This window comes from Halichoeres trimaculatus, unplaced genomic scaffold, assembly GCF_033239565.1.
Source record: "Halichoeres trimaculatus isolate MK-OKI-2021-1 unplaced genomic scaffold, fHalTri1.1 fHalTri1_scaffold_23, whole genome shotgun sequence".
Taxonomy (NCBI): Eukaryota; Metazoa; Chordata; class Actinopteri; order Labriformes; family Labridae; genus Halichoeres; species Halichoeres trimaculatus.
In genome coordinates, this window is record NW_027437201.1 from 23,279,414 (window position 1) to 23,291,799 (window position 12,386).

Here is a 12,386-nt window from a genome sequence, read left to right on the forward strand (position 1 = left end):
AAAAAAAGGAGAAAAGGTAATTCATATTTCTTTGAATTGAGATGTTGAATTGTGTTATCTTTTCAATAAAAATATTTTGGAAAAATAAAAAAATAAAAAAATGCCTGATTCTAAATATTTCGCTATGTTTCTGAACATTTAGTTTTCAGATTTCTAAATCTTGCCCTAATATGCAAATTCACCAAAATAAAAGTTGGAGGAAGCGACCAAGCCAAGCAGGACTAGGCCACAGGATGTTCAACAGCGCCATCACAGCACTTGGTACGTTTCTTTTCTAACAGCTGATTTAGCCTAACATCTCTGACAACATTTAGAAATGTTTGCTTAAGATTTAAACAATTTTAGATAAATATTCAGTCTTAGCCAAATATTCAGAATGAAACTAAGGTTTACCATGTAAACACTGATTTTTTTCACTGTGTTTGAGCGTTTTCAGATGAAAAGTTGTCATATGAACAGGGCCTAAAGGGCCATTTATACTACAACGGTTTTAGGAAACACAAAAGTTTTGTTGTGCTTCAGCCTCACGTTTACACGGAAACAGCGTTTCAGCCGACCTGAAACACAAACTTTTGAAAACGGCCTCCAGAGTGAGATTTTTCTGAAACTTTGCAGACACCATTGCCGTGTAAACAGTACTCAGTTTTCAGTGGAAGCGCTGACGTCTCACCCCAACAGTCCCGTTGTTACGATCGTGGTGATCCTGGTGTTGATCTTGTGCTGCTCAATCTCTTGAATCTGTGACTGTCTTTAACAAAATGAGCATCTGTTGCTCCACTTCTGCTCTTAGCATTCACCAACACACCAGATGATCAACTCTACTTCAGAGGAGATCTACCAAAAGCTGCTTCTGGACAAGACAGTTATAGCACCACCTACAGGCCTGGCATGCTTACTACAGCCTTTCTGTGTAAACACAGATTTTTTTCACTGCGTTTTAGCGTTTTCAGATAAAACGTTGGAAAAACAAGGCCTGAAAAGTTTAGAAACGTAGCTAAATATTTAGATTCAGGTCATTTATTTGTAACATTTAACATTTAGATAAAACTTTCAACATTTATATAATAAATATAATATCATACCATAAATCAAATATATTATTTATGTAATATTAAATTTATTTGATGAATTCATTTCACAAATATTTCTCTAAATCTGCATAAAAAGTGACGTTCGGAGCTAAATGTGGAGAAATGTTTGTTGTGTGTGAGCCTCAAACTAAACCTGAAGCTTTCCTCCATTTTTCAGCAGATGTCACAGTTCAGAGGTTGTAGTTTGCAGAAAGGTGGAGCTCAGTAAAAGTCAGTTTCAAAAGTCAACTGTCTTTTAATAACGCCCCGCTTTAAAAAAAAAAAAGTTTCCTTTGTTTGATTTTTCTAATAGAAAAACGTTGATAATGACTCTTATCTCACTCACTGAATCGAACGAGTCACTTGTTGATGAATCTATGAATCTCTCCTTGATGAGTCTTTTATTTTATTTTCCAAACCTCTCCTTTGATTTAAATCATAATCATATTAGAAAAGAATCTGTAAACTTGCCCATGCAGAAAGATCGTTTCAGCATCTCAGGTATTTCCTGCTATGAAGCAGATAATACAGTTCAGCTTTAATGAGTCCTCCTTTATGTCGGGGTAAACACATTTTCCAAAGGTCCCTGCAGCTCCCTGCTGGGCAGACTCTCCTTTAATCAGCCGTCTTGGCCGCACTCGCAGACCGTTACAGCCACAGATGATTCTGCCGCAATATTTCCCAGAACAATCCTGCTCCAAGAAAATTATCAGCAGACCTCAATTATTTCCACCCCCCAACTGAGAGCGATTGATTGGATTTTTCCAGGTGGCAGACAACACGCCGGCAACAATTTCCCTCCTTTATTTAAAAGTGGCATCCCATTATTGTGGTTACTAAACTGGAAAGTTTGAGGAAAATAAAAAAAACATTTAATGAGAAATGCAGAGAGGTGATAGAGGGCTGGAAGTTCTGCAGAACGGGATCCAGATACAGCAGCTCTAGGTGAGAAAACGTGCATGAGTGAGCTCCTCTTTATGCACATCTTTAGTGCATGAGGTGCATCTAACATCAGATATTTGTTTAGTTTTCATTCTGTGGAAGCTGATGAGGATAAAGACCTGATCTTTGCCTGATTTTGTTTATGTAGGAATCCAGAAGAAGCATGAGAGCTGGAGGACCCAAATCCAGACGAAGCAAAAAGATTTCTTTAACTCAACTCAAAATCTTCACAAACCAAAAAGTCTTAGAAAAGAAACAAAATACAAAACTCGAGAAAAACTTAGAAAACTAAGAAGTGTGACGAAGCACTGGAAGACGAGGAAAAAATGCAACAGCAGACTGCAAACACACTGAGCAACAAAGTAAAGAGGAAACAGGGGACAACACACAACAACAACGACCAAGATAAACACAGAAAACACAAAACAGAATCACAAAGAAAAACTGAGGAACTCAAGATGCACACGAACAAACGTGAGACATAAGAAAACACACAAAATTCAAAAAACAAGTTTCTTTTTTAAGCTTAAAGAGTAAAACAGAAAGCTCATAGTTCAGAAGCCAAGGTGAAAACAGATTGAATGATAAAAAAAAAAAAAAAGATTTTGAATCGACTTCTAGATCAAACAAACTGATTTTCTGAACAGAACTGTGATGGCAGCTTTGGTCTAAAAAATGAAATTTTGCCCCGAAAAAATGGAGAAAACATTCACGTCTACGGCACTATCAAGTTTGAAAATTAAATATTCAAAATCAATTCTGAGATATTCCATAAAAAATGAGTTTGTTTATCAGTACCCTTGTGTTACATCGAGGAAGGTGAATCATTTAATACTCGTGTGTTTGTGATGACGCAATTTGGCAATTTGATGGGACTGATTCTTTGGAAATTCGTTTGCTTTGTTCCGATTCAGGGGGGGACATGAAACAACAATTTGTTTGTGTTCTCAAGGCAAAAGTTTGTTGCTGTCCAAAGTTGTAAACAAATGTCACATGTGATCGTTTTTTCTCTCATTGGTCAGAAATCAAACATGGAAGGTGGGGAGTTTCCTTATCGTCATGAAGCATCAACGTGTGGCTAATTAGCGTTTTAGCGTTTATGGCTCATGTAGCAGTGTGCGCTGTATAATCAACATATGTAGATTTTAAGAGCCCTGACTGTGTTAAGGCACTTTGTTTTCTTTAGTGCTCCACATGAGCCCACGACTCATTTTCCTCAAGTCTTCAGTCTTCTCTTCTTCTTCTATTGTTTTGACCGTACAGTTGTCAGTGTGAGCCACAGTTATGAGTCAGTTGTGCCGGTTGCTGGGGACAGGAACTGCTACAAGGCTCGGTATGGCGATCTCGACCTGCTTGTTTTGTCCCGAGAGCAATTGCTGTGTTCACATGTGCCCAAACGAACCAGGGTTTCTGGGGCTGCCCACTGTTTCAGAACAACTGCCCCAAACAGTCCAGGTGTGCTTCAGTGGTGATTGCTCTAAGACTGCAAGAGAAGCTCAGCTTCCCCTAAAACGTCCCTAAAAAGTGTTGATATGTTCTGCTGTGTGAACATTTCATTGATAAAATCTGAGCTAGAATTCCTTCATCTTTAGTTCAGAATCAGCTCCTATCACAGGTAACTGGCTCCACCTCCTTCTCATTCATCCCCGCAGCGTCTCAGCGCTTTAACACAGTCGGACGCTGAGCGTCTTCTGACTTCAGCGGGGAAGCGTAGAGTGGGTTGTTCCACTGTGGAAACTGGATGGTCATTGGATAAACGCTGGGCTTTGTCCCGCCCATCAGACGCTCAGCGTCTCTGGGGGTCTATGAGGCAGTGGGCTGGCCTGGACGCTGGGCTTCTGCATGATGATTGGATTGGATTAACGTTTAGATAAACAAATTTATGATTTAGGCTGGAAATAAAAAGAGCTTCCCTCCTTTACTGACCAGCAGCCGCCACTGGTGTGAATACACCCTGAATGACTGTTACAGCGACAGAAATGCAAACTACACTTTTAAAGAAACATCTGAGATGTTGTTTCAACAAGATAAAAACAAAGATAAATGAATCAACTATAATCTAACCTTGAAGGAAATCTACAAAGTTTTTCTGAGTTTCTCTGACAGGAGCATGTGTCGACTCACTTTAGCTACTGTATGGACACGTTTCATGTTTACATTTCTGTTTTTTTTCCGTTAACTTTAAAAATTGCAAAGCTACAAGGTAAGAGAAAAGAAAGTTTCCCACACACGCAGCTTCTCCTCAGCTTCTGGTTACATTTTGGGGTGAAGTGTTTTTATATATCTGCATGTCTGACCACTGCCTCTGCTGCTGTTGGCCAATGAGTCATTTTCTCATCAAGTGCTCCAAACTTTTAAAACTTTTAAACTTTTAAAACCTAAAGTTAAAGGAATTCTGCCGTACAACATGAAGTGAGATGATTCTTAGTTTCTTTTATCACCGTCTGCTTTTCACAGTGTTGCTCAGGGACATAATTACATCTTTTTATCCTGTGTTTTAATAACGATCCCAGAATAACTGCAGAAGATGTTTGAAGAGAAAAAGACTTTTCTTCCCGTAACCTGAAAACTGAAACGTGACTAAGAAATGAACAACGAGGAATTGTTCTCATCGCTCTGACTCATCGCTCTGTAACAACGTGTTTTTTTTACCCTCCGTGACCCTGAGATAAACCTGCAGCTCTTGTTGTTTTTTATTGTTGTATGATCTGTTTCTGATAAACATGTAAAACACCAACACGTCGCTGCAGACTGAACCTCTTTCTGCTTAATTTCCCTGCAGCTCTGTTGGAAATGAAACGCCACACTCGGACACAGCGTCCCCAAATTTGAATAAACCCACAAAGCATCATTCAGCGGGCACAACAATCCTAATTAAACGAGCCTTAATTCAATTTATTCCTCAGTTTATCTCCATTATTTGGCTGCCTTCTTTCATTCTCTGCCCACCACCAGCCTCTGTTTCATTTCTGCACAGGCAGCCCGAGCGTCTCCGTCTGTAGAGTCTGAATTAATTGGCTTTCCCTGCCAGCGCCTCTCAGTCCTCCTAGAAAATGTTTTCAGAAAACTCTGTCTCTGCAGCCCGGCTTGTTAGAGGATGAAGACAGGACAGTGTGTTTAAAACACTCTTTTCTATGAGGCTCCTGTAAACTAACTACTAATAATTACATCTAAAGTTTTTTTAATTAATTCAGATGAAAACTAATGTTCAGCTCTTTGACTCCTTGTAGCTTTAAAAAATATTATTGAAATAAAGAATAGTTATTTTTCTTCCAGAGGGTATTGATGATTAAAGACACTGACACTAAATAAAATCCTGCGTTAACATTTAGTTGAACTAAATCTTCATCCCATCTGTCAATAAAGCCTGCCACTGCTCTACTTCACCTCCTACAACATCAACAGCCCACCAACTTTCCATGCACCTGTGGCTAACCTCAAGTTTTACAGCCCTGGGAAGATAACTACATCTACAAAAAGACTAATCTGGAAGAAAATACTGATTTTAATTCTGTGTGGATGGATTCATTTAACTCACAACCTGGCAGATTAATATACATGACAGATATGTGGCAAGATTTTATCAAAAAAAAAATGATGAATTGAGTGATATAATCAATATCTACTCAAGTGTCATCTCATTCAAATGTCTGTACAAACATTTTGTAATTTTTGTAATTTTTGCAATTTTTTTTAATTGTTGCAATTTTCCCTAAATTTCTTTTTCTAAAAAATAAAAGAAAAAGAAATTCAAATTCCAATTAAAAATAAATAAAAAATAATATATATTTTTTTTTTATTTTTGCAAATTCTTCAATTTTTTTGATACTTTTGCAAATTTTTGACACTTCAAAAACATTATATAAAATGCATTTTAAAAAAAAATCAAAAGATTTTCAAATATTTGCAAATTTTCTAAGTTTCAAATTTTCATAAACATTTTTTGCAAATTAAAAAAAAAAAACAAAGGCACCACATATTAATTTAATAAATTAAAAAAAAAAACTTTACTTAAAAAAGAACTAAAATAACTTTTTTCATTTTTTTTTTTTACTTTTAAAAAGTTTTAAAACATTTCAAAATTAAAAAACTTTCTTCAAAATTTAAATTGTTTGAATTTGGCAAAATTTTGATATTTAAAATCTTTAGACTTTTAAAAATAATGTAAATTTTTGAAACTTTTGTAATTTTTACATTTTAAAAAACAGTCAATTTTTTTTTTCAAACAAAATTATAAATAATTTTAAGAAAAATGAAGACACCACATGTACAATTTTATAAATTAAAAAAATGAATTTTTACTATGTATAGAACTTTATTTTCATAGCTTTATTGTGAGGATAAAATAGTATTTCTGGCTCTTGTCCGACTTTATTTCAGATGAGCTGAGAAAAAAGGAGACTTAATGATCAGCTTTATTGTTTTTTAGTCACCCAGAAGTTGAACTGTTGTCAGGAAACCTGCAAAGTTTGACTGTTTCACTGCTCACAAATATTCCAGCAGAGAAAACGCCACCATGTCTCTGCGGACTCACTCTGTGTGTCTGTGTGTAGCGCTGCTCGTGGATTAAGTGTCATTACTCCCATCGAGACTCATTTGCAGAGAAAGGAACATATGCTGCTCTAAAAGGAATACATAATGTCTCATTTAAATGTATGCAAACAGCAGAGCACAGCCATGCCATTTGCTCAGCAGCACAGTTTGTGGTGCACTTAACCCCGAGTGCCTGCGTCATCAATCAGACCGTGTCTTTTAGGCTCATTTGCACAAACTAAGATGGTGCAAAAACTGTGCAATCCCTCTGTGACATAAGCCCCACTGTCATACCCAAACATGCAGATGTTTGGATGGAGGAGTGACAGACCCTTGCTGCAGAGTGACAGGTCTGATCTTCTCCTTTACTGCCTGGGTTGTTGACAAACAAAGGAAATCCAAATGTTTAGAGAAAGAGAAAGATTATTCAACTTCTGTCCTTATGTGATGAAACTGAACTGAAAAACATCGGAGTGAATTTTAGACGGGAAGTTTGTCAACTGTAACTCTGTTATACATTCCTAAAGTTGTCCCAGAGCTGTGAGGAGTTTCTTTAGAAAGTTTTTCTTCTATATATCTGCCTGATCCTAATCCACACTTTAAAATCAGAGGTGCTAAATGCTAAAATGCTACTTCTTAGCTTCCTGATCAGGTTGAGCAGGACCACATCTAAGTCTCTATGACAACACCATGTCGACTGATGAAGTTTCGATTTCTTTTTGATTTCTGTGATTAATTTTGTAGTGATGGTGGACACTGGAGCCTAACTGTCAGACAGAAAAAGGACAGAAGAGCAGAAGAAAGAGAAACAGGAGAGAGATAGAGCACGAGCTAAATATAGCGAGCTTATAGCTCCGGGCTGCCGATAGCACTACATATGGACGGCTACTAAACTACTCAACCAACTGACAGTTAGCTTGTTGTCACGTTAGCCTGTGGATAAGTCGTAGCACTGGGCTGCCGATAGCACTACATAAAGCCAGCTACTAAGAAATGAAACAAGCTTTGAACGTTAGCTTGTTGTCACGTTTCAAACAACAGCGCTACGTCACTGCACTGATAAAAACCTCACCTCCTTGTGTTTTATCTGGTGAAAAGTTGACTTGAAATCACGCCTGGTTAAAAGTTAAAACAGATTTTCCTCATTGCAGCTTTAACTCTAAAGATTTTGTTTGAGGAAATCCATCCTGAGTAGAATTTGAATTATTCGAGCTCTATCAGGGATTTTCCAGTTAATTAAACAATCCTCATGCGTCTTTATGGTTAGAAAATAAAAACCCTGTTTTGTGATTTCCCAGCGATTCGTTCCGTTATGTAGAACCTGAGCACTGGATTCCCAGATGTGAACAGCATCTTTCACTCCATTCGTTTCTCTGAGAGCAACTCACAGTTCTTCTTTTCTGATCTTTGAAGACGGGATTTCAGCATTTCAGAATTGTTCAGAAAATGATTTCACGGCCGCGTCAGACTGTGTTCCCCGTGGATCTGCGTTTCTTTCCGACTCCTTCTTTCTCATTTGCAGCTGCACGAGGCGCTGGTTCCCCAGACGGAGCGGTGTTTCCAGGAGTGACGCTGATGGACATTAGTGGCTTCGAGTAAACAAAAGAGATGAGTGACTGAGTGACGGGCTTCAGGGCCTCTGCCTCTGGTCAGACACTCGCTGCACGCTGGATGTCAGGAACACGCTCACCCTCAGTGAGGTTTTAAGCTCTCTGAGTGTTTCTCAGGAGCATCCCAGGAGAGAGTCTGTCCTGCCCTGAGCTCTGGAAAGACATCTGATTGTCATCAGATATAATACAATCCTCCAAACGGAAAAAACGGGATGCTAACTTTATTTGTGCTGTTATTTGTTTGAGGCCACCCAAAACTACGAGGAAGCTCAGGATTATCAACGTGTCTGTTATGATAGAAATGAATGTTTATAACTTTTTCTGCAAACAGATTTACAGATTTTTGCTCCTGGCTCACTCCAATCAGGAGGTTTTGAAATGTAAACAACCATACATGCTGTCCTTAAAGCACACCAGAGAATACATACCCCTCTACACTCTCTGCTTTTACTCCTGAACTTAATCCTCACAGTCACACACACTCAATGGAGTTGCTTTTTCCAGTAACTTAAGTTAGGACCAGAACAATCATGTTGACACGTCTTTAACAAAGAGCTGATGCTAAAATAAACTTTTCATCAACAAATCTCACACAGCTACCTGTGTGTGTCTGTGTAACCTCAGTCAGAGAGGATCTCATGCAGCGTCTTTGGATCAAACCAACTCCAGGGAGATGGGGGGTGCTTTTCCATGAATGTAAAGCAGAAGTAGCCGACTTGAAAAAAAAATCAGAGATGACAGGAGCAGACTTAAGAATAAGAGGTTAATGTGGAGGAATTAAAAGTCGGGAGTGGAGCCAGAGACAGGGTTGAAAAGTGGGAGAATCCCTCTTACATCAGGAGAGTTGGCAGGTCTACGTGACCTGGATCACTCAGACAGACAGATTAACTCAATATTTGACTAACATACAAATTTACACTCCCGCCCACCGGACGCTCCAAAATAAAGGTTCAAGAAAGCAATCCAGACAAGCAAGATTTTGAGAATGTCAAACAGTCGGGTAAATCAGCTGTAAGAAAATAAACATACCAAGTTCTGTGATGGTGCTGTTGGAGATCCTGTGGCCGACGTCGCAGAAGAAGAGCGGTTCAGCAAACTTTAATTTTGATGTTCCTGGTGGGTGGAAGTGAGAATTTGCATATCAGCTAAATATTTAGAAATCATACCTCAAGATTTAGAAATCTTGACAAAATATTTAGAAACCTAAGCACATTTTTCGCAATCGTTGCCGAAGGTTTAGAACTCTTAGCAAAATAGAATCAGGACATTCACTTATAACATTTAACATTAAGATGAAACATTCAACACTCATATATAATATTCGACAGATATTTAAAAAAAATTTCTCTAAATCTGCAGAAAAAGTGAAGTTTTAGAGCTAAATGTGGGAAAATGTTGTTTTTAGTGTGTGCAACTTGCACTGACATGCACCACATTAACATCTTTCATTAGGTAGTGAACAAAAGTTTTTTTTTTATCTATAAATTTGTGCATGTGGTGTCTTACTTTTTCTTAAATTGCTTATAAATTTGTTTTTTTTTTTCATAAAAAAACAAGACAAAAAAATGAAAAACGTTGACCTTTTTTTAAATTCTAAAAACATAGCCAAAATTTCAAAAATAATTCAAACTTCAAAAAATTTCAAGTCTTTTAAAAAATTGTAATAACAATTTATTATATAATATTATTATAATATTATAATATTATAATATTATTATATAATAAGCAATTTGAAAAAAATAATTTAAAAAGTAAAGATTTAAGATTTTGAAAGTTTTTTAAACTTTTAAAACTTTTTAAAAGTTTGAAAAACTAAGTTTTTAAATTTTTTAACTATTTTTTATTTTATAAAATTTTACATCTGGTGTCTTTGTTTTCCTTTTTTTAAATTAATTTGCAAAAACTATTTATAAAAATTTAAAACCTCAATTATTTGCAAACATTTTAAAATATTTTTTATTTTTTTATTTTTTTTTTACATTTTTGAAGTATCAAAAGTTTGCCAAAGTAACGTCATTTGAAAAAAAAAAAAAAAAACTGACTTATTTTGCAAAATGAAAGGTTTTTCAAAACAACTAATGCAAGAATTACTCTTCCTGGTAACTAATTACATTTACAAATGAGTAATTGAGTTACTCTTTGGAGAAAATAACTAATTTCTTGTTTAAAGTAATTTCCCAGCACTGCATGCACTGAGGAAGGAGGTGATTTGTTGTTGACTGGCTTTTGATCCCGTTTGGTGAATAACTAGTTTGACTTCCAGCCCTGATTGGTTATTACAGCCAATCATAAACACTCTTATACAACCTTCAGCATCTATCACTCAGTTTATGCTCAGAGGCGAAGACGCTGCTGATTATTTTAAGGCACCAATCCCTCCTCCTCCTCCTCCTCCTCCTCCTACTCCTCCTCCTCCTCCTCTCCTCTTTAATCTCAGCTCCCCACAGCTCCCTCTAAATGTCATATCTGTGATGCGGAGCTTGTCTGTGGCATCTATCCATTACTAACAAGGGTGACATTATAAATATGGACGGTTTAATTGCGCCCACTGAAGACTTTGGCCACGAAGCTGAAAACACACATCTGCTGATTGGTCGGCTGTAAATGTCAGCTACAATCATTGTGAGAGACGTCTTCAGTCATTTCCTGTTTATTTATCCCCTATCTGTATATAGATTTATCTATATGTTCCTCATGTTACATAACTGTGGCTCCATTCCCCGTCAATTACTGTTTCTTTATTTTCCCTCCACCTCTATACAACCATCCATTTCCACCTCACGTCCAATCACGGCTCCTTTTCTTCCTGTGGTCCTGGTTTCTGACAGGAATGTTGAGCAGTGAATCAGGGCAGGGAGCCTCTATTATTGTTGGGTCTCATTACGTTACGTTACGTTACGTTTGCCCCTTTTCTTCCAGCCGGCAGTGGCAGCAGAGCTATGGAAACTCAGGGTGACGTGACCAGAGAGTGGAGCTCATGATATGCACGGCCTCTTCTCTTATCCACCTCACTTCAGGGTCCCTTCTGTAGCCTGCTGCCTGATAGTACGGGTTTATCTACAGACCTTCTGTTAGAGGGGCAATGGATCCTGGATCGGTGTCAGAAAAATCAGTGTCTTGGGATAAAGTTTGTTTTGATTTGGGCCTACACAAATAAAGATTGATTGGAGCCAATATTCGTTTGCAGTAAAATTAAATACATCAGAAAATTTTCAATAATACAAACTCCAACAACTAACTTCATTTGAATGCCTTAAAGCATATGTTTATTAAACAGCTCCCAGGCTCAGCAGCTGTTTTAGAAAGTTAAATAAAAACGTGAAAAGTTAAATAACTCCCTAAAGTTTTCTAAAGTAAATAAAGTTTTCCAAAATTTCAACATAAATGCAATGAAACAGGACGGACTTGCAATATTTTTCTGTTTAGTTTTCACATGACTTTGAGTGTTTTGGCCATCTAGGGCTTCCATAGGGCAGACAGAGAAACTCTGCAGAGAAGCAGCAACAAGCAGCTCATGAATATTTGCAGTTAAAATCATGTGAAGAGCCAGGAAAACGATTTGCTGTTGGTGTTGATGAGAAGAATTTTTTGTTTGTGAAAATTAAAATAAGTTTATACACTGCAACATCCTGATCCTGCCAAAAAAAAAAAACATCCTGACATATTGGACCATCCTGACTGATTTTAAAATCCCTCTTTTCCTTTCAAACAACCGATCTTCAGAATTTAATCCAGTCCAGTAACCATGATTATCTCAGCTCACACCTGAGAACCAGCACATCGTCCTCACCTCCTTCTCCTCACCTTGAGGGAAACATCTGGCCTTACACCAGTTAGCACTGACATGCTACAGGCTGCTAACAGCTGAGTTCTCATGTAAACAATGCAGCCATGGTTACATGTAGCAAAGTAACAAAGTAATGATCCACTCCAAATACAAAGATGACGAAAAAGAGACGAAAAAATTACAAGAAACGGACAAAGAAGAGAGAGAGCTGCTGCAACAGGCAGCCATCGCCAACAGGGCGGCGCCTAGCAACCAGATTAGATTACCTTTGAACAACTGGCCCGTAGAGATTATGTATAGCTAACAGTTTATATAAGATTGCAAACCAAGATATTAAATGCTTTAAGTTTTTATAAATTTCATTTATATTTTACTTAATATTTTACTGACCCCACACTATATCAAGCAGAGTCCAAGGATCCAAGGGTTCATAGAGTGCTCTTA

The 12,386-nt window shown here is 37.4% G+C and overlaps 1 long non-coding RNA gene across 1 annotated transcript in view; it reads right to left on the reverse strand.

Annotated features, from left to right (window-relative positions):
• Positions 1 to 12,386, reverse strand: part of LOC141784744 (uncharacterized) — a 108,777-nt gene that overhangs the window by 59,128 nt on the left and 37,263 nt on the right. Inside the window, exon 4 of the long non-coding RNA XR_012597475.1 lies at positions 9,185 to 9,268. This is a non-coding gene — a long non-coding RNA (uncharacterized LOC141784744). The remainder of the gene's footprint in view (positions 1 to 9,184; positions 9,269 to 12,386) is intronic.